Source organism: Alosa pseudoharengus, unplaced genomic scaffold (genome assembly GCF_046254945.1).
Source record: "Alosa pseudoharengus isolate Yale_2024_CS ecotype anadromous, Long Island Sound unplaced genomic scaffold, YU_APseudo_1.1 YU_APseudo_1.1_scf_4, whole genome shotgun sequence".
Taxonomy (NCBI): Eukaryota; Metazoa; Chordata; class Actinopteri; order Clupeiformes; family Clupeidae; genus Alosa; species Alosa pseudoharengus.
Window position 1 is genome coordinate 790,001 of NW_027468774.1, and position 10,000 is coordinate 800,000.

Consider the following 10,000-nt stretch of genomic DNA (forward strand, 5'->3'; position numbering starts at 1 on the left):
TGCGTGTGTGTGATGAGTTATGGTAACGGTATGTGTGTGTGTGTGTGTGTGTGTGTGTGTGTGATGAGTTAAGCTAAAGGTGTGTGTGTGTGATGAGTTAAGCTAAAGGTGTGTGTGTGTGTGATGAGTTAAGCTAAAGGTGTGTGTGTGTGATGAGGTTAGCTAAAGGTGTGTGTGTGTGATGAGGTTAGCTAAAGGTGTGTGTGTGTGATGAGGTTAGCTAAAGGTGTGTGTGTGTGATGAGGTTAGCTAAAGGTGTGTGTTTGAAGGGTTATGAGTCCTAAATGGCTTTGCTGGGATGCAGTCTCTGGCCAGGGTCATAAAGTGCAAGAGCACACACACACACACACACACACATATCCTGCACCAAACAATGTGCACACACGTGCACACACACACACATACACATGCATGCACACAAACACAAAACTTTCTCTCTTTTCATCTCACACACACACACACACATTTCTGTGTTCTGTTTTCAAACATCCAGCACGCGATTATAAAAACAATTAAACACACCTCTACTGGACAGATGGATCTCTCTCTCTCTCTCACAGACACACACACACACACACAACTGCAAAACACAATTAAACACACCTCTACTGGACAGATGGTTTGGCAGATTGAGTCGGTCAAATTTCTCATGAAAACACACACAGTGCTCTCTGACCTCCTGCACGCACACACGCACGCACGCACACACGCGCACACACACGCACGCACGCACGCACGTGTGGTGCTAAAGCACTAGGAAGTTTGCCCTTTATCAACGAAAATGCCCTTTTGAAACTTGTTTTTTGTTTTTTTAATTATCAATATTAAGATTTTACTGAGGTCGGTTTTGAAATTATCTTTTGAAAACCTGAGCCATTAAAAACAACTGAAACAATCCCCCGAAATGAGCCACCTCCTTGCGCACACCCGACCAGCCCATCTCTCTTCCTTTGTCACGTGAACTCGCGCGCAGGGCACGCCAGATGCGCAGCACCATAGCAGTTCAGTAAGCGTCTTCAGATAGCAGGCATCGCAGGCATGGTCGCTGACAGGCTGCTCTCCCGTGCCCCATCAGCCAGGTAACATACAGATCAAGCAAAATCTTACAGTTTGCCCTCTAAGCCCAACATGTAATAATTTTGTTGTGCAGTAAAATGTCTCATTCAGCACCAAACAAGCATTTTTGCCGACTGGTCACCTGATAAACTAGTTAGATAAAGCTAGATAAAGTTTTACGCTGTAGCCCAAATCAATGACAGATAACGTGACGACCACATACAAATAATTTCGGTAGATTTTGCAAATTTATGTGTTAAGAACGTTTTCTGTTGTATATGTTTTGTTAGGCAACATGTATTAACACATTCATTTGTGACAGAAGAAACGGGAAGTTCCCCATTACCTGTGAAAAATGCCCATCTGCATTCATGTAATGACAACAATCAGTAGCCCACTATAACTCCTTCTCGTACTGTTTCGTCTCTTTATTGTCTTACAGATCAAGTAAAATCGTACAGTTTGCCCTCTAAGCCCAACTTGTAATCATTTTGTTGTGCAGTAAAATGTCTCATACAACAACTAAGCATTTTTAGCCGACTGGTCACCTGATAAAAGTTTTACACTGTAGCCCAAGTCAATGACAGATAACGTGAGGACGACCACATAGGCTACAAATAATTTCGGTAGAGTTTGCAATTGCAAATCTATGTGTTAAGACGAACGTTTTCTGTTGTATAGGTTTTGTTAGGCAACATAAGTTAACACATTTTGGTCTCTTTATTGTCTTAATTGCATATTGATTTACTAATTGCAGCACAAGTCAAATTTCATTCAACATGTGCGTGTAATTTTTAAAAAATAATTCAGTGTTCCACGTGCGCTAAAAACCTATGGGAATTGGTGTGTGTGTGAGAGTTGGACACGTCCACACACACCATTACACACACTGGAACAGAAATTATGGGAATCTGTATAAAAACAAAGAGTTGGACACGTACAGTATACACACACACACACACACACTGTAACGTGACTGAAACCCGGACATAGTCATTTTAGTTACGCCAGCTTATTTTTTGTATGTGAGAAAGGAGACTCGATTTCACTCTGAACTTTTATATGAAAATTAATGTATTAATATGTTCAAGTTCCCAACCGTATTTTAGACAGACTGTGGCCTATTAACAACGTCAGGCGTCGGTGCGTATGCCGCGGTCAAGGCGCAGTTGAACAAAGAAATCGCCCAAACAATAAACAAACACCATTAAAACCAAACTCAAAATGTTCAATAAGCAGTTATTCGTTAAACAATTTCCTTACATATATTTCACAAAACCTAGATAAGGGATTAAGCTGGGATTTTTAGGTTATCCTGGATGAATTTAGCCTTGACTTGGTTTCACAAAAGAGATAGCACATAAGTTACCATGGGGATTTATTCTCTGCACCTAACCTGGTCCCAACCAGGCTAACAGCCAAGCTAAGTTCATTCTAATGGTAATTATGTCGTCTTATTGGTTCAGCTAGCTGTCATTCACATCAGACCTCCGTGCTAATTTTTAAGGAGCTTTATTCCATTTAAACTATTTGCTAAATGTATATGCTCGCAAAACAAAACAGATTGTCTGCCTACTACCATATGGTGATTATTTCAATTGTGATAGCCTTATAATTATTAACATAGGCTTGCTTATTTTATTAATAGAAATTTGATGAATAGCTTGACATAGTCGCTCCTACTCATCTTGGATTGGCGTTAGTGAAACGAGTTTAGCTAGGATGACCAGATAACGCTATGTCAAACCTCGCTTTATCACTTATCTTGGATGTCTTAATTCTGCCTTTGTGAAATACCCCTCAGGACTGAACACACACACACAAACACACACTAGGACTGAACACACACACACACTAGGACTGAACACACACACACAAACACACACTAGGACTGAACACACACATAAACACACACTAGGGGCTCTATCTTGCACATTAGCGCAATTGACTTTGTATACTCGTGCTTTTGTCTTTCCTATTTTGCAGTCAGCGCATATTGGAATTTTCCCTCCACAGGTACATGTGCGCCCATGGGGGCGTTTCAGCGAAAAGAGGGGGCGTGTTCCGGCGCAAACGGTCCCTGTTGATATTTTGCAGTTTCAGAAAACAATTCCGCCACAGACCAGGAACCTCCTGGTCTAAAGTCAGTGGCGCAAATTCAGATGCTATTTTAAGGGCGCATGCATTGCCACAGGCCTGCAGAAATGAATACTATGCACACCGATCTACAGACACCCTGTGCACAGATGGAAACATTCAAAGCCTTGATATTTGTCCGTTTCTCGGTTTTGTTCGTGCATTGGTCAACTAAAAATTTAGTAGCCTATATAGTACATCTACATGCAATATCTTTACAACAACAATGCCTAATTACGACCTATTAATTTGGACAACTTTAAACAGCCCTATAAAGGCTAAAGTTACCTTTAGTTTTGTTCCAATTTACCATTGTGTATGGCTTTAAACATCGTGTGCGCTTTAACATCAGCCTATAAGCATTATTCCAGCTGCGCTAAAGGTTTTGACAAGCACCACAATTTTGCCTACCTTGTTGTAGCCCATCTGAAATAACTCCAAACTTTGCTATGTTCCCTCCATCCTTTCGTTGTTTTCAAAAAACGTTTTATATCCATGATGGCCTTGAAGTCTTGAGTTTGTGAATTCGCTTAAATAAGCTTATTATGTGCTGTTAACCAGCAACCATAGACAGTAAAAGAAAGCAGCAAGTAGCCTTGGCTACAATTTCTGTAGTTGCTGCGTCCATTCATTGTTATTCTCTCTCCTGCTCAAACAAAAGTTGTGCGTGCATTAAGTTGATGATAACGTGTTTACAAACTCTACTTTACATAAAATAAATATTGTAAATAGCCTACTGTCATGCAGTTAATGGGATACGGTGCAGAGTTGGAAAGTTAGGTCAACTTGGAAACTGTTTCTTGTTGTTGAGTTGCTTGTTGGTAGGTACAGCCGTAGCTTACACCTGCAGGAGCGCTTGCTTGGGCGCCTGTGTTGTGCAACGCACTTTGCTCCTCTCATCTATACGACGCAGTTCCCATTTCTCCAAACCATACATAATTACAAGGACAAATATTGCTACACAAGGGAAATCAGTGTGGTGTCTGATGTGAAAAAACAGGTATAAATCTAGCGAACACATTTCCACGAATCACGGATGTGTTGATGACATAAATTAGGAAATATTAGAGGACTTAATGAGATGTGATATTGAACTGCATGCCAATGCCATTTAACCCAAATGCCCCAGCAGCACAGGAGAGGAGAGATTAACTGACAGATCTGCATTGTCTATACTCTATAGTGAGGTAGATAACATTCCAAAAATATCACCATGCATTCATAACCTTGTGATTCAGTGAGAGTGATCCCAAAACATCGGAAAGTGACATTTCTGTATTACATTTTGTCAAGAGGAAAAATCAATAGCAAACTGTTCCCAACTGACTATAGTGTAAACCGTTCCTGGCTGCGCCTGGCAAATCCGCCATCATAATAGCAATCCGCTATGGAACAAGCGTGCCTGTTGATGACGCTCTGATTGGTTTTTTGTACGTTACACCCATGAATAATGTAGCTACTACAGACCACCCCATTTTAGATTTGCGTCGGGCGCAACAGTCATTATCTTGCCGGTAAAATAGAAACAGATCCGCCCACAAAGCGATTTGCGCAAAGTCAATTGCGCTAAAGTGCAAGATAGAGCCCTAGGACTGAACACACATACACACACAAACAAACAAACACACACACACACACACTAGGACTGAACACACACATAAACACACACACACACTCAGTGGTGTTCAACATTGCTGTCTGTTTATGTGCTATCTGTTTAACATTCATACCAACAAAGCTTCCTTCAATTAAACTGAATTGAGAGAGAAAGATTAACGAGTATGTGTGTGTGTGTGTGTGTGCAAGAGAGAGCAAGGGAGAGAGAGAGGTGTGTGTGTGTGTGTGTGTGCAAGAGAGAGCAAGGGAGAGAGAGAGGTGTGTGTGTGTGTGTGTGAGTGAGATGTTCTGGACTGGGAAGACTGAATTAACAGGAGTTCAGTGGTTCAGTGGCCCAGTTGTGAGTTGAAGCATCTCACTGTTTTGGCTGATGGGTAGAAACACACACACACACACACACACATACACACACACACACACACCTACTAGTCTACAGTCTCTAGTCCGGTGGCAGGAAATATGCCTCTCTGATAATATGAACATGTATCCAACCATGAATCAGTGGCTCACTTACATGCAACCTACACACACACACGACCCCTCCCCTACACACACACTCAGATACACAACCATAAACTACAACCATGAAACATATGTACTGTACACTTAACTCAAATGTGCATAGAAACACACACACACAACCTCAAACATAACCGTACACACACACACACACACAACCTCAAACAAAACCGTACACACACACACACAACCTCAAACATACACACACACACAACCTCAAACATAACCGTACACACACACACACAACCTCAAACATAACCGTACACACACACTATACACAACACAAGCGTGAATCATAGGCTGTGTATATCTGTTATAAACTCACCCAACTACACACACACACACACACACACACATCTGGTATTCAAGAATAGCCCCACAGCCAAACCCCTGGTGTGTGTGTGTGTGTAGATGCTGCTATGGGAACCTGGAGGCTGAAGCCTGAGGAGGACACACACACACACACACCACACACACACGAGCGCACATACACACACACACACCCTCTTTACACATGTAATGTTTTTTTAAGCCCAGTTAAAAGCAACTGACTTTGATATAGCAAAGCTGACCGTTCCTATGCATGTGGAGGAGTTAAAGCACACACACACACACACACACACACACACACACACACCGTTTCTATGCATGTGGAGGAGTTAAAGCACACACACACACACACACACACACACACACACACACACACACCGTTTCTATGCATGTGGAGGAGTTAAAGCACACACACACACACACACACACACACACACACACACACACCGTTTCTATGCATGTGGAGGAGTTAAAGCACACACACACACACACACACACACACACACACACACCATTTCTATGTATGTGGAGTAGTTAAAGCACACACACACACACACCGTTTCTATGTATGTGGAGGAGTTAAAACACACACACACACACACCGTTTCTATGTATGTGGAGGAGTTAAAGCACACACACACACACACACGCACACACACACACACCGTTTCTATGTATGTGGAGGAGTTAAAGCACACACACACACACACACACACACCGTTTCTATGTATGTGGAGGGGTTCAGAGGTTCCTGCTGAAAGAAACCAGCCTGACCAGCTTAAAGCGGAACTCTCGCCAAAATGCATCATAGGGTGTTTTTGTGAATGTACCCGAGTCAAACTTTCGTTTAAAAGCATAATTACGTCCGAAGCGCCACTTTTAGTCTGTGTTGTTGTTTTTGGGTCGAATGGCCTTTTGAATGGGAATCGTAGGGGCACTACTATTTTGATACATGATCGTGTCAAAATCGCTATTTTTAAAACACTAAGAAGGCTGGACACAACATGAAACTTTGATCGAAGTATCATCAGGGTCTCTACACATGAACTCGAGCATTGAGAACATTGTTGGTGTACACAGAGTTTACTAAAAGAGAGGTTTTGAACAACTCACTTGGTTTTTCTGCTCGCCGCCATCTTGCCAGTCTTTGAGTGAGTTGTATCGCAAGGATTGGTTGTAGGCCTACTGTCACGTTTGGTTACGTTAATCTATTATTCGTGCTGGGGTTGGTGGAGCTGGTAGGGGGGCAGTTGGTAGGTGTTCTTAACAGTCTTCTGTAATAAACTCCGAGTTCGCTAACTACGTTGTTGGTGCTTCATTTTATGTGTAGAGACCCTGAGCAAGCTACTGACGAGGTTTGGTGCTGTTTTGAAGAATATTACTGATTAAAAAATGCTATTTGGGAAGCGTTTCACTCATGGCCCTTAGCTAATCCACTGTTTGCGATTTGGGGCTATAGCATATACCAGGCCAAGCTCTGTAGTGGTTGATCAACGAACATTACTGTCTCTGTCTACTGTTTTAATGCAGAAACACTGGGGTCAATTTTTGCCAGAGTTACACTTTAAATTCACAGTGAACTTGATTGTTAAAAGTTTTATTTTGAATGCACTGCTAGACTTAGGTTATCATAAAGATGTTTGGATTCATGAGACATGTCCATTCAAAACAGTGGAGTGCAGTAAGCTTGCTAACTTGCCAACATCAAATAGCGTACACAACATTTGAGACGTGTTTTGGGATTACAATACAGGCTTTTTATATACAGTGTCTAATTCTCACTTACTTTAACAAAATACAAGCAAACACACATACACACACACACAAACACCCCATTATTACACCCCCCCCCCCCACACACACACACAAGCAAGCAAAAACACACACAGAGAAGCACAAATATACACAAAAGCAAACGCACAAATGCACACACTCATTTACATACAGAAAAGTTGCACGAGTAGGGGATGGAGTAGGAGATGGAGACAAATTGACAAGCGTGATTTATTTTTGCGGAGAGAATGTGCAGGACTGAGCGTCGGTCATATTTTGTACCGCTTTGCAGTACATCTAGTTTTACATACCAAACTGCCATTATTCAACTATATGCCAAGGTTTAACCAGTGTACAGCAGGGTCCTCTCCTAGGTTGAAGTTCAACAGCAGCATTTGGAGTGAGTTTGTAGTCATATAAGATAAAAGATTTAAACGATCGTGTGAGTTTGCAGTCACATAAGATAAAAGGATATAAACGGTCGTGTGAGTTTGCAGTCATATAAGATAAAAGATTTAAACGATCGTGTGAGTTTGTAGTCATATAAGATAAAATATATAAACGATCGTGGGAGTTTGTAGTCATATAAGATAAAAGATATAAACGATCATGGGAGTTTGTAGTTATATAAGATAAAAGATATAAACGGTCGTGTGAGTTTGTAGTCATATAAGATAAAAGGATATAAACGGTTGTCCCTGTGTTAGTCTGATTCTACCCTTTGGGCTGAGGGGGCCATTGTACTTGTTTGTTAGATTATACTATACTAAATTATAACACTAGGGGCTGCAACAAATACTACATGTTCAACACCACACAGGTTACATATACTGCACCAGGTACACTACATTGTGTGTGGTGGTGACATGTCTAAGGTTATAAGCAGCAGCTGTTTGAAAATGTTAGATGTCATGACCAGTGAGCTGTGTGAGTGAATATATTCCATCCAGGGATATAGTGGAGGCTAAACGCAAGTAAACGCACTTTATCCACCTCTGAAATTGCAGAAATAGAGTTTATCCACCTCTCATAAGAGTTTACTCACCAACTTTTAACATTAGAAATTCACCCTGTATTATCCACATACATAATATGTATGTATACTGCTGAAAAAAACAGCCTGACTAGCTAAAGGTGGTTTGCTGGTTGACCAGCTTATTTGACCACCCTATTTTGGTTGACCTGCTAGACCAGCAAAACTCTTGCAAAAACATACCTTCAGCTGGTTTTCCCAGCTTATGATGGTAATTCAGCTGGTTTTGCTTGTCGTACCACCTCAAGCTGGTCATTTTAGCTGGTGTTGCTGCTGGTTAAACTGGCCATGCCAGCTTATGTTGGTCATTCTAGCAAACCAGCATGACCATCTTACACCAACAATGTCGAGCTTGGCAGGCTGGTCACCAGCATGACCATCTTGCACCAGCTGTATCCCACACGACAGGCTGGTCAAACCAGCATGACCAGCTTCCTCAGATGGTCACGCCAGCATATCCAGCTGGTGGCCCAACCAGCTACACCACCAAAGACCAGCAAGAGCTGGAAGAAAACCAGCAAAGACCAGATAAAACCAGCTACCAGCATAAGCTGGTTTCTAGTTGTTTTTTTCAGCAGTCATCAGCACTCTAGGAACCATTTAATACCACTGGTATTGTTATAAACATTGGACAATAACCTCCATCATCAAACATGTTCTGAATGCCTTTTTAGCGCATGGCGCAGTCCAGCTTACCGTGATCACAGAATTCATCGTTTAACCACCTCTGATTCCACCACACCTCTGATAAAATAGCGTGTGGGTGTGGTGTATGTATCATGGACTGTATAAAATAGCATGTGTGTGTGTGTATCATAGACTGTATAAAATAGTGTGTGTGTGTGTATCATAGACTGTATAAAATAGCATGTGTGTGTGTATCATAGACTGTATAAAATAGCATGTGTGTGTGTGTGTATCATAGACTGTATAAAATAGCGAGTGTGTGTGTGTGTGTACCATAGACTGTATAAAATAGTGTGAGTGTGTGTGTGTGTATCATGGACTGTTGGCTTCCTTGTCAGATTAGAATGTTGCCGCTTGGTGTGTATCTGTGTGATCAAGTTCTCTCTGCTGCTGCTGCCGTATACAGCACATGACATTGTGTGTGTGTCTGTGTGAGAGAGTGTGTGTGTATGTGTATCCTATGTGTGTGTGTGTGTGTGTGAGAGAGAGAGTGTGAGAGAGTGTGTGTGTGTGGGATCTGGTCTGCGGTAGCGGTGTTTACATGAGTGTGTAAATGAATAATTCATTGGCTCATCCCCCCTTCTGTGCCCAGAAAAGCCAGCACTCTGTGTGTATGTGTGCAATGTGAATACACTGCGTGTGTGTGTGTGAATGACTGAGCGAGTGTATGTTTACATGTATTCATTCAACAGTGTGTGCGTGTGTAACGACATAAATAGAGTATGTGTGTGCTAGAGCAGGCGGATTTGCTTTGGCAGTTGGTACACAGACATCAGGAAATCCCAGTTGAACATCCTCAGACACTCTCTTAACATGATGTGCATGTGCACACACACATACACAGGTAAG